At 36.3% G+C, this 25,509-nt stretch overlaps 1 protein-coding gene across 3 annotated transcripts in view; it reads right to left on the bottom strand.

Moving 5' to 3' along the window:
* The window catches only part of LOC147576682 (interferon-induced very large GTPase 1-like), a 62,785-nt gene that overhangs the window by 24,668 nt on the left and 12,608 nt on the right, over positions 1-25,509 (bottom strand). For 2 of the 3 annotated variants that reach the window (XR_015241035.1, XM_086678085.1), the window contains exon 2: positions 21,712-21,808. The exons of the other annotated variant lie outside the window; for it this stretch is intronic. The gene's annotated coding sequence lies outside the window, so the exon portion shown is untranslated. The remainder of the gene's footprint in view (positions 1-21,711; positions 21,809-25,509) is intronic. 3 annotated transcript variants of the gene reach the window in all.

The raw sequence follows: 25,509 nt of genomic DNA, 5'->3' as shown, positions 1-25,509 counted from the left end.
AGTGATTGCACTGCTAGGTATTTATCAAAAGGATACAAATGTGCTGATTTGAAGGGACACATGCACCCCAATGTTTATAGCAGTGCTATCAATTATAGCAAATTATGGAAAGAGTCCAAATGTCCATCAACTGATGAATGGGTAAAGAAGATATGAGATATATATACATATATGTGTGTGTGTGTACATATATATACATATACACACACACACAATGGAATTTTCCTTGACGATCAAAAAGAATGAAATCTTGTCATCTGCGACATCATGCATGGAATTAGAGTGCATTATGTTGATCAAAATAAGTCAGAGAAAGACAAATATTGTATGATTTCCCTCATGTAGAATTTAAGAAAGAAAACAGATGAACATAGGGGAAGGGAAGGAAATATAAGATAAAAACAGAGAGGGAGGCAAACCATAAGAGAGTCTTAAATGCAGAGAACAAACTGAGGGTTGCTGGAAGGGAGATGGGTGGGGGGAATGGGCTAAGTGGGTGATGGGCATTAAGCAGGGCACTAGTTGGGATGTGCTCTAGGTGTTCTATGTAAGAGAAGAATCACTGGATTCTACTTCTGAAACCAATACTACACTGTATGTTAACTAACTTTAATTTAAATAAATAAATTAAAAAAAAAAAGAATGCTTGGGGCACCTAGTGGCTCAAAGTTGAGTGTCCAACTTTGGCCCAGGTCATGATCTCGTGGTTCATGAAATCGATCCCCATATCAGGCTTACTGCTGTCAGCCTGTCAGCACAGAGCCTGCTTCAGATCTTCTGTCTCCCTCTTTCTGTCTCTCCCCCACTTGTGGTCTTCCAAAATATAAATAAATATTAAAAATATTAAAAAAATAAAACAGAATACTTTATCTCGCAGTTAACCTTTCTATATGAAGGAGAAATAAAGGCTTTCCCAGACAAACAGCAATGAGGGAATTCATCACCACTAGCCCTGCCTTGCAAGAAATACTGAAAGGAGTTCCTCAAGCTGAAACAAAATGTTAATTAGTGGCATGAAAACTTATAAAAAATACAACATACTGGTAAAGATAAATATTTAGAAAACTCTAATTCTCTAACATAATGTGTTTACCTCTGAATGCTATAAGAGTTAAAAGAATATTAAAAATAACTATAGCTATTATAATAATATATAATATAAACAGAGGTAAATTATGGTATTAAAAATGTAAAAGGAGGAAGCAAAAGGGGGGACCCTTTGTAGGCAATGAAAACTAAATTGCAACCAACATAAAAGACTTTTATTTATGAGATGTATAAGCCTCATGATAACCACAAATCAGAAACATAGGGTAGATTCGCAAAAGATTAAAGGGGAAACAACAGAAAACAACAAATTTACAAAGTACTCGGAAACAGAAGGAAAAAGAAACAATAGAAATATAAGGCAAACAAAAAGCAATTAATAAGATGGCATTAGTAGATCCTTACATATCAGTAACATTCCTAATGTAAATGCATTGAACTCACCAATCAAAAGGCACAGATTGGCTAGATGGATTAAAAAACAAGACCCAACTATATGATGCCTACAAGAGATTCACTTCAGCTTTAAGGAGACACATAGGTTCAAAGTGAAGAGATGGAAAAAGATACTCCATGCAAGTGGAAACCAAAAGAACGTGGGGGTAGCTTTACTAATATCAGACAAAATAGACTTTAAACAAAAAATGGTAACAAGAGACAAAGAAGGTCAATATATAATGATAAAAGTGTCTGTTCATCAAGAATATATAACAGTCATAAAAAGATAAGCACCCAACCTCAGAGCACCTAAATATATTAAGCCAATACTAACATATCTGAAGGCAGAAATAGACAATAATGCAATAATAATGGGACATCAGTACCCCACTTTCAGCAATGGGTAGATTATCCAGACAGAAAATCCACCAGGAAACAGTGGGTTTGAAATACACATTAGACCAAATGGACCAAACAAACATTTACAGAACATTCTATGCAACAGCAGCAGAACATATTCCTTTCACGAGCACATGGAACAGGATACATCATATGATAGGACACAAAACAAGTCTTGGGAAATTTAAGATTAAAATTATATCCAGTATCTTTTCTGACCACAATGGTATGGTACTAGAAATCAATAAGACGAGAGTTGGAAATTTCCATATATGGAAATCAACCAACCCACTCCTGAACAACTGATGAGTCAAAGAAAAATTGAAAGGGAAACAGAGAAGTATCTCAAAAATGAATCGAAGAGGAACACAACATACCATAACCTATGGAATGCTTCAAAAGTAGTTATGAGAGGAAGGTTTATAGCTATAAATAGGTATATTAAGGAAATATAAAAATCTCAAATAAAAACCCTGCCTTTACCCCTCAAGGACTAGAAAAAGAATAAACAAAGCCCCAAATTAGTAGAAGCAGGGAAATAACAAGATCAGAGTGGAAATAAATGAAATAGCAGAAAAATAGTAGAAGAATCAATCAAATGAACAGCTGGTTTTATGAAAAAGACAAAATCGACAAGCCTTTAGTTAAACTAAGAAAAAAAAGACTCAAGTAAATAAAATCAGAAATAAAAAAGGAGTCATTAAACCTAACACCACAGTAATGCAAAGAACCATAAGAGATTATGATGAACACTTATATGCCAATGAATTGGATACTTGAGAAGAAATGAATATATTCTTAAAAACATACCAACCACCAAGACTAAATAAATGAGAAATAGAAAATTCTGAACACACAAATAATGAGTACAGAGATTGTATTGATAACCAAACTCTCTAGACACAGTACACCCCAGGACCAAATGTCTTGACTGGTAAATTCTACCATACATTTAAAGAAGAATTAACACCTTTTCAGACTCTTCCAAAAAAAATGAAAAGGAAGGAATACTCTCAAACTGATTTTATCAGGTCAGCATTATTCTGATACCAAAGCCAGATAAAGGCACTACAAGAATACTATAGACCAATATCTTTGATGAATATAGATGCAAAAATTCTCAACAAGATATTAGCAAACTGAATTTCAGAACACATTAAAAGGATCAAGAAAAATTAAAGATTAAAAGAAAATTAAAAGGCTATAATGTCATGTCAATTATACCTCAATTTAAAAATGGAAAAAAAGCAAACCAAAGAATGGAAGAAAATGTTTGCAATGTATATGTATGACAATGGACTGGTATCCAGATTATATAAAGACTCTTTTAGCTCAACAGTATGTAAGAGAATGTAATTAAGATGGGCAAAAAGCTTGAACAGTTAACAAAATAATATATTTAATGTTCAATAAGTAAATGAAAAATTGCTCAACATCAGTCATCAAGGAAAGGCAAACTAAAACCGCAATAAGAGTACTCCGCATTAGAATGGTTAAAATTAAAAAGACTGACAATATCAAGTGTCAAGGAGAATATAGAGCAACTAGAATCCTCATTACTGTTGGTGGTAACTATTTTAGAAAATTGTTTGGAAATTTCATAAGAGGTTACATATGCACCTGCCACACAACAATGAAATTTCATAGGTATGCATTTAAGAGAAGTAAAAATCTATGTTCATACAAAGATTTTTGTATAGAGTTCATAGCAGCTTTTTTCATAATAGCCCCAAACTGGAAATACCCTAAAATGTCAGTCAGTAGGTAAATAGAGAAACACAATGTGATATGCAATGAAATGCTACTCAACAATACAATTGAATAATTACTTACACTTGCAACAACATGATTGAATTTAAAAATTATGCTGGTGGGGGGGTGCCTGGGTTGCTCAGTCTGTTACGTGCCTGACTCTTGATTCTGGCTCATGTCCTGATCTCATAGTTCATAAGATCAAGCCCTGTGTTGTGCTCCATTCAGTCAGTGCAGAGCCTACTTAAATTTCTCTCTCCCTCTTTTTCTGCCCCTCCCCCACTCGTTTGTTTTCTCTCTCTCTCTCAAGATAAATAAATAGGGTTGCCTGAGTGGCTCAGTTGATTAAGTATCCAGCTCTCGACTTTGGCTCAGGTCATGATCTTATGGTTAGTGGGTTCAAGCCCCACATCGGGCTCTATACTGGTATCATAGAGCCTGCTTGGGATTCTCTCTCTCTCTCTGTCTCTCTGTCCCTGCCCTGCTTGTGTGCTCTGTCTCTCTTTCTCTCTCTCTCTCAGAAAAAAAACACCTTAAACATAAATAAATAAATAAACTTGAAAACGTAAAAAAAAAAGTCAGGCTGGGCAAAAGAAGCCATCAACAAAATAATACATAATGTATTATTCCGTATATATATATAATACATAATGTATTATACATAAATATAAAAATATATAATATATATATATATATCGAAATAATTTATAGTAACTAAAATCAGTGGTTTCCTAGGGGTGGGACAGAGGGAGGGATGGACTGCAAAGGAGCACTGAGAATCTTTTAGGAGGATGAAAATGTTTTGTGCATTGATTGTAGGAATGGTTTCAAGGTTTCAGTGGTTTCAAGCTGGTAAAATTCATCACAATATGGAAGGATGCATTTTATTGTGCACAAATTATTTCTCAATAAAGTTGACATAAAAAATTTCTGTCCTCTAAATCCTGCTCATACTTATCTCTGTTTCGGTCTTGATTTTTATATCTGGAGTGTACAATATCTTGAGTATCTTACATTCATGGTTGCTTTGCTTTGGACAAGAAAACCATTCTTCCCATTCCATTTAAATGAAAATTGGATCCTGCCTCTTCCACAAGCTTTTAGCTTCCTCATTTTCTTTTTAATGATAGATTTCTTAAAGAAAAATAGGAAGGAAACTTGAAATTTAGCACTTCTGGCTCAATAAATATTTGTTGATGACATAAACTGATGAGTGCATCCCATGCACTTATTATTTAGTCTCACTTCTGCCCTCACAATTTTATGGAAAAATTCTTCTTAAGCCGTATTGATACATTCCAATTACCCAGTCTAGGGTGTATCTCCAGTGTATTCATCCTGCTCAGTCCTGTCTAGGGACCTTCTCTTTGTTGACTATCTCTCCTCTCCTACCCATCATGATAATGTGCCTTTAAGTGAACTAGATCATATAAGTACCATGGATCAGAGGCTTAGCAAAGATATGTTTAAAATCCCAGCATCTATTCCACAAATATTTATTGAGGTTTTTCAGTATGCCTGGAAATGTTCTGGTGCTGTGGGTTGATGGATGAATAAGACTCCTTTGTGGAGTTTACATTCTAGGTGAAGGAAGCAGACCACAAATTTGTAAATGCTTGAATAGGCAAAATAACTTCAGATTTTAAGTCCTAAGAAAGAAATAAGCAGGTAATAGGAGGGAAAGTAACTTGAGGCTACATTCAATCATGTGGTTAGAGAATATGTATTTCAGGAATTGTGTCCCTAGTGCTCATTATGAGTTGCTTTAGGCTCTTTTTGCAGTGTCCATCCTATTCCAGGTTCTATAAAATTTAATGATCCAGCAATCCCGCTTCTGTGTGTTTATCCAAGGGAAAATACTAACTCCAAAAGATCTATGCCATTATGTTCATTGCAGCAATATAGTAGCCAAAATATGGAAATGACCAAGTATCCAGTGATGGATGGGTGGATAAAGAATGTCTGGTATATACATAATAGAATATTATTCAGCTATAAAAAAGAAGGAAATCCTGCCATATGCAGCAACATGGATGGACCCTGAGGGCATTAGGTTAAATGAATTAAGATAGAGAAAGACAGGTATTTATGATCTCACTTATATGTGGAAATTAAAAAACAAAGAACTGAACTCATAGATACAAAGAACAGATTGGTGGTTGCCAAAGGTGGGGGTGGGGTGGGGGATGGACAAAAGGGTGAAGGGGGCCAAGAGGTACAATCTTCCAGTTATAAAATGAATGAGTCCTGGGTATGCAAAGTATGTATAATATGGTGATTATAGTTGATAATGCTGTATTATTTATTTGAAAGTTGTTAAGAGAGTATACCTTAAAAGTTTTCATTGCAAGAAAAAAATTATAACTATATATGGTGATGCAATGTAAACTAGACTTATGGTTGTGATCATGTTTTAATACATACATATATTGAATCATATGCAACTGATACGAATATAATGTTATATGTCAATTATATCTCAATTTTTTAAATCTGGGAGTGTGATACTTTTAGCTTTGTTTTTTTTTTTTTCCCTTAATATTGCTTTGATTACTTGGCGTCTGTTTGTGGTTCCATACAAATTTTAGGATTTTTTTTGGTTCTAGTTCTGTGAAAGATACTTGTGGTATTTTGAAAGAGATGTCATTGAATCTGTAGGTTGCTTTGGGTGGTATGAACATTTTAACAATATTAACTCTTTCAATCTGTGAGCATGGTATGTATTTCCATTTGTGTTGTCTTTGATTTCTTTAATCAATGTCTTATATTTTTCAGAGTAGGTATTTTACCTCTTTGGATAATTTATTTCTAAGTACTGTATTTTATTCTTTTTGATACAATTGTAAATGGGATTGTTTTCTTAATTTCCCTCTCTGCTCTTTCGGTAGTTGTATTACAGCAGATTTCTCTATGTTGATTTTGTTTTCTACAACTTCATTGAATTCATTTATTAGTTCTAATAGTTTTTTGGCGGAGCCTTTAGGATTTTCTACATATAGTATCATGTCATCTGCAAGTAGTGACAGTATTACTTTTTCCTTACTAATTTGGATGCCTTTCATTTTTTCTTCTGATTGCTACGGCTAGGCCTTCCAGTACTATAATGAATAAACGTGGTGAGTGGACATCCTTGTCTTGTTCCTGATCTAAGGAGAAAGAACTTCCAGCTTTTCATCATTGAGTATGATGTTAAGCTGTGTTTTCTTATATATGGCCTTTATTGTGTTTTTGAGATATGTTCTCTCTATACCCACTTTGTTCAGAATTTTTCTCATGAATAGATGCTGAATTTTACCAAGTGCTTTTTCTGCATCTATTGAGAAGATCATATGATTTTTATTCTTCATTTTGTTAATGTGGAGTATCACACTGATTGATTTGTGTATATTGAGCCATGCTTGCATTTCTGGAATAAATCCCACTTGATTGTGGTGAACTATTTCTTTAATGATTGTTGAATTTGGTTTGCTAATATTACAAAAATTTTTTTTAAATGTTTATTTGTTTTTGAGAGAGAGACAGACAGACAGACAAAACGTGAATGGGGAAGGAGTAGAGAGAGAGAGGGAGACACAGAATCCAAAGCAGGCTCCAGGCTCTAAGCTGTCAGCACAGAGCCCAACGTGGGGCTTGAACCCACGAGCTGTGAGATCGAGACCTAAACTGAAGTCAGACACTTAACTGACTAAGCCACCCAGGCGCCCCGGTTTGCTAATATTTTGTTGAGGATTTTTGCATCCATGTTCATCAGGGATAATGGTCTGTAATTTTCTTTTTCTTTCTTTCTTTTCTTTTCTTTTCTTTTCTTTTCTTTTCTTTTCTTTCTTTTTCATTTTTCCTTCCTTCCTTCCTTCCTTCCTTCCTTCCTTCCTTCCTTCCTTCCTTCCTTCCATAATGCTTTTGTTTCTCTTGGTATCAAGATCATGGTGGCCTCATAGAATGAATTTTGTAGCATTCCTTTCTCTTCTATTTTAGAATAGTTTTGAGAAAGGTTATGTATTAACTCTTCTTTTTTTTTTTTGTTTTTTTTGTTTGTATTAACTCTTCTTTACATGTTTGGTAGAATTCACCTGTGAAACCATCTGATCCTGACTTTAGTTTGTGCTGACATCTGTTTGTTTGTTTGTTTTATTTGTTTATTATCAGTTCAAATTTGCTACTAGTAATGGGTCTGTTCATATTTTCTGTTTCTTCCTGGTTCAGTCTTGGAAGATGTATGTTTCCCTGAATTTATTTTTTCTAGATTATCCAATTTGTTGTTATATACTTTTTCATGGTAATCTCTTACAATTTTTTGTATTTGTATGGTGTTCGTTGTAACGTCTCCTTTTTTATTTCTGATACTGTTTATTTGAGTTCTCTTTATTTCTTGATTAGTCTGGCTAAAGGTTTATACATGTTGTTTATCTTTCAAAGAATCAGCTCTTGGTTTATCTTTTCAAAGAATTAACTCTTTTGAAAAATCAGCTTTTGATCTTTTCTAATTTTTTAAAAAAATTCTCATTTATTTCCTTTCTAACCTTTGTTATTTCCTTCCTTCTACTAAATTTAGGCTTGTTTGTCATTCTTTTTTAGTTCCTCTATGTGAATGGATAGATTGAGTTTTCTTCATTTCTTGAAGTGGGCCTTTATTGCTATAAACTTTCCTCTTAGAACTGCTTTTGCTGTATCCCAAAGATTTTGAATGATAGTGTTTTCATTTTCATTTATCTCCAACGATTTTATAAATTTTCTCTTTGATTTCTTCATTAATCCATTGATTGTGTAGTAACAGGTTATTTAGCCTCCACTTTATGTTTCTTCTAGGTTTTTTCCTTGTACTTGATTTTTAGTTTCAAACCACTGTGTTGAGAACAGATGTTTGATATGATTTTAATTTTAAATTTATTGAGACTTGTCTTGTGACATATCATGTGATCTATTTTGGAGAACATTCCATGTGCACTTGAAAAGAATGTGCATTCTGCTATTTTTGGGTGGAATGTTCTCTATGTATCTGTTAAGTCCATCTGGTCTAAGGTGTTGTTCAAGGCCACAATTTTTTTTTTTTTTTTTTTTTACTGATTTTGTATCTGGATGATCTATCCCCTTTAATGTAAGTGGTTGTTAAAGGCCCCTACTATTACTGTGTTATTGTAAATTTCTCTCTTTATGATTGTTAACATTTGCTTTATATATTTAGGTACTCCTATGTTGGGTGTATAGATATTTATAATTGTTGTATCCCTTTATCACATGTAGTTACCTTTTTTTGTCTCTTGTTATGGTCTTTGTTTTAATGTGTATGTAATCTGACTATTGCCACCCCACCTTTTTCATTTCCATTTGCATGGAATGCCTTTTTCCATCCCTGTATGTATCTTTAGGTCTGAAATGAGTCTTTAAGCAACATTAGATGCATCTTATTTTTTTATCCATTTGCTACCCTATATATTTTAATGGGAGCATTTAGTCCATTTATATTTAAAGTAATTTTTTTAAAAGTAGGCTTCACATCCAGCATGGAGCCCAATCCAGGGCTTGAACTCATGACCTTGAGATCAAGACCTGAGCTGAGATTGGGGTGCCTGGGTAGCTCAGTTGGTTGAGTGACCAACTTCAGCTCAGGTCATGATCTTGCGTCTTGTGAGTTCCAGCCCGACATCGGGCTCTGCGCTGACCGCTCCGACCCTGGAGCCCATTTTAGATTCTGTATCTCCCTCTCTCTCTACCCCTCCCCCACTCACGCTCTGTCTCTCTTTTCTTCAAAAATAAATAAACACTAAAAAAAAAAAAAACAAACCTGAGCTGAAATCAAGGGTCAGATGTTTGACTGGGCAACCCAGGAGCCTCCTCTTCAATTTTCTTTCACCCCCTGGCCCTCCTGGAGTTGATCCCCACTATTTTTCAAAGTCAGTTGTTATGGGGACACACCTGCCAAGTGAGGGTCTCCAGGGCTGGGGTGCCCGGTATGGGATTTTATCACCTTGCTCCTCCATGCTTATGATACTGCTCCTGTTTGCAGGTAGTCCCACTCAGAGTTTGGTTCCTGATTGCATCTCTATCCCAAAGAAGGCCAAAGGGGCCTTCTCTCTATGCCTAGCTATGGAAGATCTGTTCGCCAGTCTTCAGATCATTTTCAGAGTGAGTTGCAATACTATAGTTGTTGCCTTGTTGTGTCTTTAGGAGGAGTGAACCCAGGATTCTCCTAGTTGGCTATCTTTTCTGTCTTCCTTTCCCAGTTATCATCTTAAGGTGTATGCCACAGAAATAACCAGGTTTCCTTTTCAATTGCATTATAATGAACTCTCATCAGATCTTTAACCATAGCCATTATTTTTTTTTCTTTTTAAGTTTATTTATTTATTTTGAGAGAGAGAGAGAGAGAGCGCAGTAGGGGTGGAGAGAGAGGGAGAGTGAGAATCCCAAGCAGGCTCTGCACTGCAGGGCTTGAACCCACGAACTGTTGGACACTCATCTGACTGAGCCACCCAGGCATCCCTAACCTTAGCCATTCTTAATCTTTTGTCATTTACAGACACTTATTGTTTTATTCTAATGCTTTGCAACATGTTCCTGTAAAAGTGGTTCATCTTCAAGGAGACTAATGGAAACGACTCTAACAAGTACAGGTCTCTGAAACCTTTCAGATCATACCAGTAAATTGGGTGTGAATTTGTAGAGCTCTAATGCAGAAACTAATGACTTATGAAACTGCTAACAAAAGATCAAGATCAATAAGAAATAATTACATGGAACTGAAGAACTGATGAGGATAGTTATAACTTTATATGATTTTTTTTTTTTTGGTTGGAAACATTGGTTCTTTGTGTTTTGTTTTCCCAGATTTAAGGACACCGTTTTCTCTTTTCTCCCAAGCTACCAGCAGTTTGGTAAAATACACCTTTGTGAACAAAGGTGAAACATTTATCTTTTTCTCTCTTTCTGATACCTTCAGAATTTAGAAGCTTTCAATATGGTGTTAGGTATACTCTTAAGTATTCTTATTTCATGACAATATAGTTATGCTCAAGTTTAATAAGAATCTATTGTCCTTGAAACTGATGTTTATCAGAGGGGAAGTGGGTAGGAGGATGAGTAAAAGAGGTGATGGGGATTAAAGAATACACTGAACATGATGAGCACTGAGTAATATATAGAACTGTTGAATCACTATATCGTACACTTGAAGCTAATATAACACTGTGTGTAAACTACACTGGAATTAAAATCTAAAACTTAAAAAAAAAAGAATCTGTTCTTCTTATAACAGGACACAATTGGAAACATTAGTTATATTACCAAGGCTTTGATTGGAATGTCATCTTTGGGAGAGATGTAATACTCAGATATGTAATAGACCCAGATATGACCACACAGCTTTAAGGAACTAAGGTTGACTTTATGGAACCAATAAACATTGGTCTAGTACCTGCTTACATGGTCCCAGAAGCTTTAGCAGGTGAGTAAGGAAATTCACTTGCTGGCAGTCCCAGGAACCTCAGGTTATTTAAGATAGTTTGACAAGAGAGGAATTCACCCAAATCTATAGGTATTACAGGTAAAGTCTAATGGCTAGCACTTGGCTTGGCTTCCTAGCCTTGAGAGGTTTTTAAAAGTCTAGTCTGAGATTCTTTATGAAAATTTCTAGCAAAGCAGACTTAGAAGAGCCTATATGGTTAATTAGTATTCTTGCTGCATTTACGTAAGTAGTCAGGTTAACTTAATGAGACTAGACTTATTGTGCAAACAAATTAGTTTTAGTTTGGTTATTTCTGATAGAAACAGGGGTGCCTGGAGAGAGAGAAATTATGTTTTAGCAAAAACCATAGTGCACCCTGGTGGGTATCAGATTCTAGTTCTGTTAGTTGTCTTTGAGGTTCTGTTTTCTACGTATAAACTGGACTGGAGTCTGAATTCTTCTAGTTTCCTTCAATATTTGGCTACAGCAGTCTAAACTAACATTTCCAATTTTCTCTCACCTTCCTGCCTTGGAATCATTGAGAAACTACCCTTTTCTAGAGGCTCTGCAAGGTTAAGTCGGACAACTTGATATAAACTTCTAAGAAATCACCCCAATGACTCATGTATAGGTAATTCCATTCTGGTTGCTGTGTGGGCCATTCAGAAAGACCATCAGAGACATTCAAATTGTAAACCAGGAAAACCTGGCAGACTGCCACAGCCTGCCCTCACTCCATTTGAAGATGTTTTGAGCCTGACATCTAGAAATGTTCTTCACTGGCTACCTTCACACCTCAGAAACTGGAATTATAGTCGATTCGAATCAACCATTGTTTCCATTTTGTTTCCACAGAAATGCCTCATTAAATATTGGATTGCTTATGCAATATAAGCCTAATTTTGGGAGGCTACTGTCTCCTGAAATGGGTTTAATGAAAGTGATCCATTGTCAGAACTAAGAGACTGGTTCAGGGAAATGGAGCAACCTACCAATTCAATTTCTGGACTGTGAGACTTCTTGGGGAAGTTTCAAAGGCAGGACTGAAGGGGAGTAGAATATGCCACCCCAAAATGTGCCACTTTGGCATGTGGATTGTTTTGAGCTGAAGGCAATTAAGAACCAGTAGATTTCAGAAAAAGCTTTTTACCTGTTTCTTAATTGCTTAGAGAATTTAAATAGGGGATTTGTCCCAGAAAGAGAGCTATTATCAGAAATAACTTTTTATATCAGAAAGACTTATCTGCATTGCATGGCAAACATTTGTTTACCAAACATTTGTTGTCATATTCCCTTGAGTTGTCTTCCTTCCCTTTGAAACCCTAGGCCCCTAATTCCTTCTCATTAGCTCAATAGCTTTAATTTCCTGATTGCTTTGAGTCTTCATGTCTTTGTGGAACTCCTGTATATACATAATTAAATTTGGTTTTCCTCTGTTAATCTGTCTTGTGCCAATTTAATGATTAGACCAGCCAACAAATCTAAAACTGGAAGGAAAGAAGAGAAAATTTTCCCTCCCCTACATCATCATTTACATGAACCCTTCCCCATCTTCTCTGCCCAGGACTCTATACTCCTGACCCAGTTCAAGGTTCTCCTTATTTGTGAAGACTTCCATTATACTTCTAGGTTGAGTTAATACCTAGGCTGAGTTTACAATAGCATCTGATGCTTACATGAATCATAATAACAATATTAAATTTTTTCTGAGTCCTTCTGGAAATGTGTTCTGGTAAAGGCTTGCTGCAAAAAACCACTCTTCTCTGTATGACTTAGTTAAGACTCATGGATGGAGGTCTCCCTTTTTAACTTACTAATAATGAGGACAGACATGGACCCTTTAAATTCCCATTTTTGTCTCATAAAAGATTCGCTGAGCTGTTTGTCCACACTGATCAATCTAAGTAAAGTGTTTGTAATTTAACTAAACATTAGTTAAGCTTCTCTCCTTTCTCCAGGGCTCTGAACTTTGATCAACTCTTAACTTGACTCAGCACACAGCTACTTAATCAGGGAAAAACATTACTGGATTATTCCACTCCCTCTATAGCCTGTTCTTTCTAGCCTTGTTGACATTTCCCCATAGAGAAAATTCCTTTCTGCCTGACCTTTGAGATGCTTGCACCTCTGTGGTTAGATTGTTTTCCTTATTGCAGGTCTCCTTCTCCTTATAGCAATAATACTTTCAAACAAAGTATTTTTTTAACCTAAGTTACTTGTTTGTTTAGATAATATTCTGCCTCTGTAGCTGCTTATCAGAACAGTGACAATGCCATCTTCATATTTGTGTTCTTAGTACGTATTAGTATGTTCTTAGTAGGTCCCTTCCTTGAGTCTGGTAGGATGGTGATTAACCTCCAGCCCAGACTCTGTCTCCCTCTGTGTCAGGGGGCCTGAATTTATGAAAAACTGTTTCACTTCTCTTTTTGTTGGTTGTTTTACTTAAAAAAAATCAGTGGAATGCAACAAAAGTAGTTATGAAAGGCAAGTTTACAGTAATAAATGAATATATTAAGACATTATTATAAAGATCTCAAATAAACACCTAACATTACACCTCAAGGAACTAGAAAAAGAGAAGCAAATTAAGCCCAAATTTAGCAGAAGGAAGGAAATAATAAAAATCAGTGGAAGTACATGAAATAGATACCAGAAAATAATAGAAAAGATGAATGAAACTAAAAACTGGTTCTTCAAAAAGATAAAATTGGCAAACCTTCAACTAGACTAAGAACAAAAGAAGACCCAAATAAATAAAGTTAGAAATGAAAGAGGAGACATTACAATTGATACTATAGAAATATAGAGAATAATTAGACTACTGTGAAAATTACATACCAACAAATTACATAACCTAGAAAACATGAATACATTTCTAGAAACACACAACCTTCCAAGACTGAATCAGGAAGAAATAGAAAATTTAAAAAAAATTTAATGTTTATTCATCTCTGAACACGAGTTGGGGAGGGGCAGAGAGAGAGGGTGACACAGAATCTGAAGCAAGCTCCAGGCTCTGAGCTGTCAGCACAGAGCCTGATGTGGGGTTCGAACCCATGAACCCTGAGATCCTGACCTGAGCCAAAGTCAGACACCTAACTGACTGAGCCACTAGGCACCCCAGAAATGTAAAATTTGAAAAGACCCATCCATACCAGTCAAGAGATTGAGATAGTAATCAAAAAAACCCTCCCCACACTAAAACTCCTGGACCAGTTTCCCTAGAGCATTCTGAACATTTATAGAATTGACACCAATTCTCAAACTCTTTCAAATATTGAGGAAGAGGGAACACTTCTAAACTTATTCTACAAAACCAACATTACCTTGATACCAAAACCAGATGAGCATATCACAAGAAAACTATAGACCAGTATTTCTGATATAGATGAAAAAATTCTCAATTCAATATTAGCGAACGAAACTTAACACATTAAAGGATTATACACCATGAACAAGTGGGACTTATCCCTGGGATGTGAGGATGGTCCAACATATGTAAATAATTAATCACATCAATAACTAATCACATGAATCACATCAATAAAATGAGAAGTAAAAATCTCACATTTATGTGACTCACATTTATCTCAATAGATGCAGAAAAGCATTTGATAAAATACAATATCTTTTCATAGTGAAAATCCTTAACAGATATGGTATCAAAGTAACATACCTCAACATAATAAAAGCCATATACAATAAATCCACTGTTAACATAATCAATGGAAAAAAATTGCAATGTTTTTTTCAGCTCTGGAGACAAGATTGCCTACTCTCAGTACTCCTATTCAATATAGTACTGGAAGTCCTAGCTACAGCAGTTGGGCAAAACAAGAAATAAAAGGCATCCAAATCAAGAAGGAGGAAGTGACATAGTTGCTGTTTGCTGGTAATATGATCTTGTATGTAGAAATCCCAATGAGTCAGTCAAAAAAGTATTGGAACTAATGATTGATTTTAGTAAAGTGGCAGGTTACAAAATCAGTTTACAGAAATCAGTGGTATTCCTTTGCACTAATGATTAAGCATTAGAAAAAGAAATAGTTTCAGGGGAGTTAAGATGGCAGTGTAGTAGGAGGATCCTTGGCTTGTCTTGTCCCTTGAACACAGCTAGATAACTATCAAATCATTCTGAATATCCAAGAAATCAACCTGAGGATTGACAGAACAAACTCCATAACTAGAGGGAGAGAAGAGGCAACACTGAGGAAGGTAGGAAGTGCAGAGATGTGACTTGGGGGAGAAATGGATTGTGGGTACTGCAGAGGGGAAAGAGCCCTGATTGCAGAGAGACCAGAGAGAGTGGGGTGCACAGAGATATGCCCGAGAAAACTTCCCCAAAGCCATTGGCTGGGAAAAAGAGAGGAGCTGATTTTTGTACTTTTGCAACCAGTGGGGCTCAAAGACTGGAGCTTTAGAGGTTGGCATGCGTGACTGGAAGAGAGACCTGAGGGCATTGCCCTACTCCGGGAGAGAAGGCAGGCAAGCAACCTTGGGGGTAGATGATGCAATCTGAGGATCACCTAAGGCACACCAGGAGAGACTGTTGGATCTTCTTGGAGCGCATCTGTGAGAGGTGGCATTTGCAGAGATGCCTCTTTAGGGAAAACAGAGCCAGTGAGCACCATTTCCCTTCCCTACCTTCAGCATAGAAGCAGAGATGCCTGCTGAGGGTGGTTAACCCAGACACTGGCTCCTTAGAAGGTTTTATTACAAATCCTACACCTTTGCGCTCAGGTGCATCTGTTGTTCTTGGTCAAAACTGCCTATGTCCCAGCACAGAGAGACACTCCCCCAGAAGACCAAGGCAGGCCCCCACCACAGCACATTCCTAAAGTTTAGAGTTTTAAAAGTCAGAAGGCTTGGCTTAGGATAGAGCCCAAAGTACACTGTGCTGGTCCAGGCAGTCAAGAAACCTGGAGACAGACAGCATGAAACATGATTTGAAAAACATTAGGGGACACATGAGGGGAAATTTTTCACTCTTCTGGAAGTTCTTTGAGAGAAGATAGCACAGAGACCCCTCTTTGGGGACAAAGGAGCTGGCTGGCACCATGTCCCTCCCCACCCCCAGCATAAATAAGCTTCAATAACAGCACAGCCACCACTGACTGCCTAACTTGCTTACAACATGTCCCACCGCCCTGCACCCTGCTGGTTCTGCCTTTCTTGGGCAAGTGTGCCTAACACCGGTGCAATGGGCCCCTTCTGCAGAGTCAGCAGAAACCCCCGCCTGCACCCCGTTCTGCAAGGCTTCAGTTATAGTGGAAGTGGCATCAGATCTCATTTAATAATCTAACCAGAGCATGCCTAGTTAAAACTCACCACACTCTGGCTAAGGTCCAAACACTGCCCATTGCAAGCAAGGTAAGCCTCTTAGAAATGACTGATGTGAGGTATAAAGCATGCACGTGCAGGGATCAGATTCTGTACAGTAGAAAAAAATAGGGCTTTTACACTAAAATCTCTAGGGTAATAACCTTCTACATTGACCTCATTTTGTAACAACTGGACCCTGGCCGATACTTCTCTGCCCTTTGCTGACTCTGCTTCCATCCCCTTGTACTTTTCCCATTGCCACAGGCAGAAGCCTACATGGAAACCTGGTATTTTGATTTTGAAAATCTCTGGATCTAGAAACTGAGATGAATATGACAGCTTTTGAGGACTTTTGTTACCAAAAGACCCAATACTTTGCTCTATCATCTCTGTCACAGTGTACATACTTTACCCTGATCTCATGCAGAAGGTAAAGTGGCCAATTTGTAATTTTCTTCTTGAGTTCAAGGTAGGAAGAAAAAAACCCATTATTTGTGCAACCTTACCTACTCTAAGCCCAGGTGAACATGCCTTATTTTTCCTACTTTCATGCTTTATGGTTCCTGGTTGTATAAGTGTTTGTGTTTGGGAATATAAATAAAAATATGTATAAAATGTGTGGTAACATGTGCATGGGATATACACTTATTGATTTGTTACATAGATTTTTATTGAAAAAGTTATCTGTGTCAAGAGATGGGGATAAAGTCACTGAGAATCTTTGTCTTAAGAATTCATAAACTAGAAAAAAACAGCGACTTGAAAGTAAATATATATTGTATGACAGAAAATATGTGTTAATAGTGGTAAGTATAAAACCTAGAGAAACAGAGAGATGGAAAATAACAGCTCAGCTTAGTAGACTTCTAGAAAGATTGGGTGAAGAAGTGTCAGAGGAGAATACTGAAGGATGACTAGCAGTTCATCTAGTTGATAAGGCAGAAGTGAACTTCGATAGAGGAAATGGCACAGGCAAAGACCCAGATTCCTGTACCTTTGGGTATAGCAGGGACATGAATTAGCAGTTAGGAAGTGGGGAAGGATGGAAGGATGGCCTTTCAGACAGCCGCAGTCAGGTAGAGATGCTGTAGGATTTGATCAGGCATTTGGACTTCAGTCTATAAGCAATGGAGAATCACTGAATTGATTTAATGGGGGAATTGAAAATGATACAATTGTCACTTTCTAAAGATTATTCTATTCTCTTTTTAAAAATTTATCTTGAGAGAGAGAGAGAGAATAAGAGAGAATGAGAGAGAGAGCATGCGCAGGGGAGGGGCAGAGAAAGAGGAAGAGAGAGAGAATCCCAAACAGCCTCTGCACTGCCAGCACAGAACCCAAACTAATGAACTGTGAGATCATGACCTGAGACAAAATCAAGAGTTGGGCACTTAACCAACAGAGCCACGCAGGCACCCCTCTTCTATTCTATTTTTTGAAAGAGCAATACAGGAGGCAGAGAGATCATAGAAGTATAACAGATAGAAAGTATAGGGTCAGAAAATAGGTTGATGATAACTGGGAATAGAGAGGGGGAGAGAAATTTGAGATATGAGATACAATCTAGTGACTATTTCACCTGTCTAGTAGGTAGAAAGGAAAGGAAGGGAGAGAAATGTCTCCCCTTTTCAGCCTGAGAGACTGTCTCAGTATTTGTGTCCATATAAGAAAGAAAGGGAGTATTTATGTAGAAAATAAATTATGGAAAAAATAGAGGAGTATAATAGTTTCAATTTTTGTTGTCCTAAATTGAAAGTTAAATGAGAAAATGTGTGTAGAGTGACTGGTTCATATTTGTGCATTAAGTAATATATATTTGTTATTATGACAGATAATTAATACTTGTCATATACCAAATAATAACTGTTTATATAATTTATTACATTTAATTCTTACAGCAAATGGAGAAATTAGATACTAATATCCTCATTTTATAGATGTGGAAACTGAGGTTTGTGTAACTGAGATTACTTACTCAAGATGATCTATATATTAATTCATAGAACTCAGATTCAAACCAAGTTGTTCTGAAAACTTATACTACCATCATCATCATTATTTCTATTATATATGTAAGGAAATTGTCAGTGAGGTCCTGTAAGATGTTTGATGTGTAAATCAGAACTCTGAAAAAAAAAAGCCTCAGTTGCTTATGGAGATTTAGAAGTCATTAACAATTAAATGATAGCCAAAGTCAGAAGAAATGAGGTCATTCAGAGAGTGTAGACTCAGAAAGTAAGAAATGAAGGAAATGTCAATATTAAATGATGAGCAGAAGGAAAAAGATGATAAAGGAAAGGATGTCACTAGAGAAAAAAAGGAATAAGAGAAAGCAAGGGAGAATGCGTCTTCAAGAGTATCCATAGTTTTAATTATGACTGAGAGATCAAGCAAGATAACCAAAAGCAAAATCAGTATGTTTGGCCATTGAAAGGTGTCTTTGAATTGTGCAGAACAGATTCATCGAAGAGATGAAAAGCACACTACATGGAGAAGCTTAGAGTGAAGGGTAAGATGATAAATATATTTATTCTTTTATTAGAAGGAAAACCAATAGCATAGGAGATAGGGAAGATAAAGGGAGAAAAGAGGTTGTAATTGTTAGAGAAATAGCCAGAGAAGAAGTATGTGAAGTTTTGAGCACAGGGAATACCCTTATTGTAGCTAAGGCAATTTTTTTTTTAAAGACAACTCTTCCCTGTGAGGAAAGGATGGATTGCTACAGGTTTGTAGGTATGTGTGGTCAGAGAGGTGAGTGGTTTAATTTATTTACGTTGAGGCTTTTAATTTCTCTGTGATATGGTCAAAAAAGACAGAGTCCTGAGAGTGATGAGATGGAACCGGTTGGGTTAGGGTGGGGACTAGGAAAGAATTCTGTTCCCCCAGCTATGGAAGGGGTATTGGAAAGACACAAGGAAATAGTAAAGAAGGGTGCCAAGGTTTGTGGAAACACTGGCTGTAATAAGAAACTTTTGCATTTGTTGTGATTATTCTGTAGTTTAACCTAGTGACTGGCATATAGGTGAGACAAAATCAAATATTAACTGACTTTAGGTTCAGGAAATTAGACTTAAAAGAATCAAATGGAGAAGAGTTGTGATAAAGAGGAGTGTCAAATTGCCAAAAAGTCTAACTAATGAACGAACTAACTAACCAACTAACCAACTAATGAGGATGCAGTTGGGGGTGCCTGGGTGGCTCAGTCAGTTAAGCCTTCGACTTCAGCTCAGGTCATGATCTCGTGGTTTGTGAGTTCGAGCCCTGCATCAGGCTCTGTGCTGACAGCTCAGAGCCTGGAGCCTGCTTCATATTGTGTCTCCCTCTCTCTGCCCCTTCCCCGCTTGCACTCACTCGCACACTCTCTCTCTCTCTCTCTCAAAAATAAATACAAGAAAAAAAGAAATAATAAAATTGATGAACGTCTATCAGACTTATGCAAAAGAAAAGAGAAAGGAACCAAACAAATAAAATCACAAATGAGAGAGGAGAAATAACAAACAATACCACAGAAATATAAACAATTATAAGAGAATGTATTAAAAATCATATGCCCTCATATTGGACAATCTGGAAGGAATGGATTAATTTCCAGACACATATTAACTACCAAAACTGAAACAGGAAGATATAGAAGACTTGAACAGACTGATAACCACCAAAGAAATTAAATCAGTAATTAAAAATCTCCCAAGGAACAGAATTCCAGGGCCAGATGGCCTCACAGGGAAATTGTCCCAACCATTTAAACAAGAGTTAATATCTATTCTTCTTAAGCTGTTCGAAAAAAGAGAATGGGAGGAAAACTATCAAACTCATTCTAGGAAGCCAGGATTATGTTGACAAGGACTCCAGTATAAAAGAGAATTACAGGCCAATATTCCTGATGAACATGGATGCAAAAATTGTCAACAAGTACTAGCAAATCAAATTCAATAGTATATTAAAAGAATCATTCACCACGATCAAGTGGGATTTATTCCTGGGCTCCAAGGTTGTTTAATATTTACAAATCAATTAACGTGATACAGTACATTAATAAGAACCATATGATCCTCTCAATAGATGCAGAAAAAGCATTTCAGAAAGTACAACATCCATTCATGATAAAAACCTTCAACAAAGTAGTGGTGGAGGGAACATACCTCAACATAATAAAGGCCTTGTGAAAAACTCACAGCTATTATTATCCTCAGTGAGGAAAAAGTGGAGCTTTTCCTTATGGTTATGAATAAGACAGGGTTGTTCACTCTCACCACTGTTGTTAAACATAGTACTAGAGGTCCCAGCCTCAGCAATTAGACAACAAGAAGTAATAATATTGTATCTAAATTGACAAGGAAAAAGTAAAACTTTCAGTATTTATAGATGATATGATATTTATAGATGATATGATATAGAAAACTCTTAAGACTCCACCAAAAAATACCCACACAAATTCAGTAAAGTTTCAGGGTACAAAATCAACGTACAGAAATCGGTTGCATTTCTATACACCAATAATGAAGCAGCAGGAAGAGAAATCAAGGAATCATTTCCACTTACAATTGCACCAAAACCTGTAAGATACCTACAAATAAACCTAACCAAAGTGGTAAAAGATCTATACTCTGAAAATTATAAAACACTGATGAAAGAAATTGAAGAGGGGCCTCCTGGGTGGCTCAGTTAGTTAAGTGTGTGGCTCTTGATCTTAGCTCAGGTCTTGATCTCAGGGTCATGAGCTCAAGCCTCACTTCGGACTCCATGCTGAGCATGGAGCCTACTTAAAAAACAACAAACAACAGCAAACATCAAACAAACAAAAAAGAAATTGAAGAAGACAGAAAGAAATGGAAAAACATTCCAAGCTCATGGATTGGAAGAACAAATACTGGTAAATTGTCTGTACTACCCAAAACAATCTACACATTTAATGCAATCCTTATCAATATACCACAAGCATATTTCACAGAGGTAGAACAAACTATCCTAAAATTTGTATGAAGCAACAAAAAACCCCAAACAGTCAAAGCAGTCTTGAAAGAGAAAAGCAAAGCTGGTAGCATCACAATTCTGGACTTCAATTCATATTACAAAGCTACAGTGATCAAGATAGTATGGTGCTGGCACAAAAAAAGACACATACATCAATGCAAGAGAATAGGAAACCCAGATGTAAACCGAAAATTATCTTTAACAAAGGAGGAATAAATATACAAGGGGAAAATCTTCAACAAATGGTGTTGGGAAAACTAGAAAACAACATGCAAAAGAATGAAACTGGACCACTTGTTACACAATACATAAAAATAAATTCAAAATGGATTAAATACCTAAATGTGAGACAGAAAGCCATCAAATTCCTAGAGGAGAACACAGGCAGCAATCTCTTTGACATCGGCCATAGCAACTTCTTTCTGGATATGTCTCCTGAGGCCAAGGAAAAAAAAGCAAAAATGAACTATTGGAACTTCATCTAGATAAAGAGCTTCTTCACAATGAGGGAAACAAGCAACAACACTAAAAGGCAACCTATGGACTGGGGTAAGATATTTGCAAATGACATATCTGATAAAGGGTTGGTATCCAAAATATATAAAGAAGTTATAAAACTCAACACCCATAAACCAAATAATCCAGTTTAAAAAATGGGCAGAAGACACGAATAGACATTTTTCCAAAGAAGACAAACAGATGGCCAACAGACACGTGAGAAGATGCCCAACATCATTCATTATCAGGGAAATGCAGATCAAAACTACAGTAAGCTATCACCTCACACCTGTCACAATGGCTAAAATTAACAGCATGGGATACAACAGGTGTTGGTGAAGATGGGGAGAAAAGGGAACCCTCTTACACTGTTGGTGGGAACCCAAACTGGTGCAGCCACTCTGGAAAACAGCATGGAAATTCCTCAAAAAGTTAAAAATAGAACTACCCTATGATCTAGCAATCGCACTACTAGATATTTACCCACAGGATACAAAAATACTGATTTGAACAGATACATGCACCTCGATGTTTATAGCAGCATTGTCAACACTAGCCAAATTATGGAAACAGTTCAAATGTCCATTGACTGATGGATGAATAAGGAAGATGTGGTGAGTACACACACACCACACACACACACACACACACACACACACACACACCACACACACGATATTAGCCAATTAGCTGTAAAAAAGAATGAGATCTTGCCATTTGCAACGACATGGGTAGAGCTAGGGAATATTATGCTAAGCAAAATAAGTAAGTCAATTAAAGCTAATACCATATGATTTTACTCATATGTGGAATTTAAGGAACATAACAAGTGAACATAGGGGAAAAAGAGGCAAACCAGGAAACTGATTCTTAACTATTTGTAGAGAACAAACTGAGGGTTACTGTAGGGAGGTAGGTGGGGGATAGGTTTTGAGGGCAGTTGTAATGAGCACTGGGTGTTGTATGTAAGTGATGAATCACTAAATTCTACACTTGTATGTTAACTAACTGGAATTTAAATAAAAACTTCAAAAAAGAAATAAAGAAAATTATCCCAATCACAATAACTTCAAAAACAATACAATACTTAGGCATAAATTAAGGATGTGAAAGATCTGTATAATGGAAACTAGAAGGCTTGGCTGAAAGAAACTGAAAGAGACATAAAACAAATGGAAAGACATCTCATGCTCATGAATCCTAAGAATAAATATGGTTAAAATGGCCAATCTATTCAAAGCTACCTACAGATTTAATGTAATCCTTATCAAAATGCCAAAGGTATTCTTTACAGAATAAGAGGAAATAATCCTAAAATTTGTGGTGGAACCACAAAAGACCCTGAATAGCTCAAGAAATCCTCAAGAAAAAAAAGAACAAATCTTGAGGTATCACACTTCGTGATTTTAACTATACTACAAAGTCATAGCAATAAAAAACAGTGTAGCTCTAGTGTTAAAATAAATAGACCAAAGGAACAGAATAGAGATCCTAGAATTATATCATGGCATATATACTCAAATAATATTTGGCAATGGAGCCAAGAACATTCAGTGGTGGGAAGGATAGTTTCTTCAACAAATGCTCCTGAGAAAACTGGAGAAACGCATGTAGAATGATGGAATTGGTCTCCTATCTCACACCACTGACAAAAATTAACTTGAAATGGATTACTTAAACATAAGCTCTGATACCTTAAACCCCCTAGAAGAAAGTATAGAGAAGAAACTCATTGAAATTGGTCTTGGGAATGGTTTTTGTGGCAATGAGGCCAAAAGCACCAACAATAGCAAAAATTCTATGCAATGAAAGAAACAATTAACAAAATGAAATCGCAGCTTGCAGAATGAGAGAAATTTTGCAAACCATAGGTTGGATAAGGGGTTAATATCCAAAATGTGTAAAGAACTAACACAACAAAAGAACAAACAATCCAGATAAAAAATGGGCAGAAGAACTAGATATTTTTTCAAAGAGAACATCAAAATGGCAAATGGGCACATGAAAAGATGTTCAGCAACACTGATCATGAAGGAGATGCAAATAAAAGCCATCGTGAAATATCACTTCCAGTTATTGGAATGGCTATCTTCAAGAAGGCATGATAATTGCTAGCAAGGATAGGGTTAAAAGGGAATCCCTATACACTACTGCTGGGAATTAGTCTTACTATTGTGGAAAACAATATGGAGGTTTTTCAAAAAACTGTAAATAGACCTATACGATCCAGCAATTCCACTTTTGGGTATGTACCCAAAGGAAATGAAAACAAGATTTGATGAGATATAGGCACACTCATGTTTATCGCAACATTATTCCCACTGGTCAAGATATGCAAACAGCTCAAATGTCCATCAATGAATGATAGATACAAAAGCTGTGGTGTGTATTTGTAACGGAATATTATTAAGTCACAAGAAAGGAGGTTATCCTGCCATTTGCAACAACATGAATGGACCTTGAGCACATTATGCTAAGTGAGATAAGTCAGAGAAAGACTAGTATTTATGATATCGCTTATATGTTGAATCAAAAAAAGTCAAACCTACCAAAAAAACAGAGTAAAATGGTTATCTGGTGATAGCTGGCATGGGGGAATAAAACTGATGCTATTTAAGAATACAAACTTGTAATGACTGATAAATAAGCCATAGAGATCTAATGCATAGTATAATGAATATAGATAATAATATTGTGATACAATGATGTATAAATGTATTTATACATCATATTGAATGGCAATCATATTACAATATATAAATGAATCAAGTAATACACTGTACACCTTAAATTTACAAAATGTAACATATCAAGTTTATAAAATAAAAAATCCAGCTGATTAAAAGGAATCCTGTTTATTTATTTGTTTATATTGTGATGCCTGGTGTCTGTGTGTGTGTGTGTGTGTGTGTGTGTGTGTGTGAGAGAGAGAGAGAGAGAGAGAGACAGAGACAGAGACAGAGAGACAGAGAGAAAGAGATCCTGGGTTTAAAAATTACTGCAAATAGGGGCACCTGGGTGGCTCAGTTGGTTAAGTATCCGACTTTGGCTAGGGTCATGATCTTGCGGTTTGTGAGTTTGAGCCCTGTGTCAGGATCTTTGATGACAGCTGGGAACCTGGAGTCTGCTTCAGATTTTTGTCTCCCTTTCTCTTTGCCCCTCTCCCATTCAGACTCTGTCTCTCTCAAAAATAAATAAACATTAAAAGAATTTAAAATTACTGTAAATAGAAGACTAAAGTTGATGTGTATGTGTATGTGTACCAGTGGTGGGGGGCGGTGAACGCATGATAATAAACATAGCAGAAACAGGATAGGTAAAGAATTAGGGAGAAAAGACATGGGCACATTAGAGTTTCTTCCTCAGGAAAAGTGCTTTAACTGCTTTACTGTTCCAGTTCACAAGTCACTCAAGGACAGAGAGAGAAGCAGTTGTAATAAAACTTGTTAGCTTTCATTTTCTGTGAAAGACCTTTATGTTAGATTTAGTTTTTATTTCCTGTAAAAGACTTTTTTTTTTGCTAAAGTTGTTTTTCTACAGTTGTTCAGTTGAAAATTAACAACATTCCCAACATTGTGTTGGCTCATTTGGATGATTCAACACTAAAGTAAACTGTTAAACGCATATTGTGTGTTTAT

This window comes from Puma concolor, chromosome D1 (genome assembly GCF_028749965.1).
Source record: "Puma concolor isolate L17-30 chromosome D1, mPumCon1.1.hap2, whole genome shotgun sequence".
Taxonomy (NCBI): domain Eukaryota; kingdom Metazoa; phylum Chordata; class Mammalia; order Carnivora; family Felidae; genus Puma; species Puma concolor.
The sequence above is the reverse complement of the archived record's forward strand: the minus strand, read 5'-3'. Positions and strand labels throughout refer to the sequence as shown.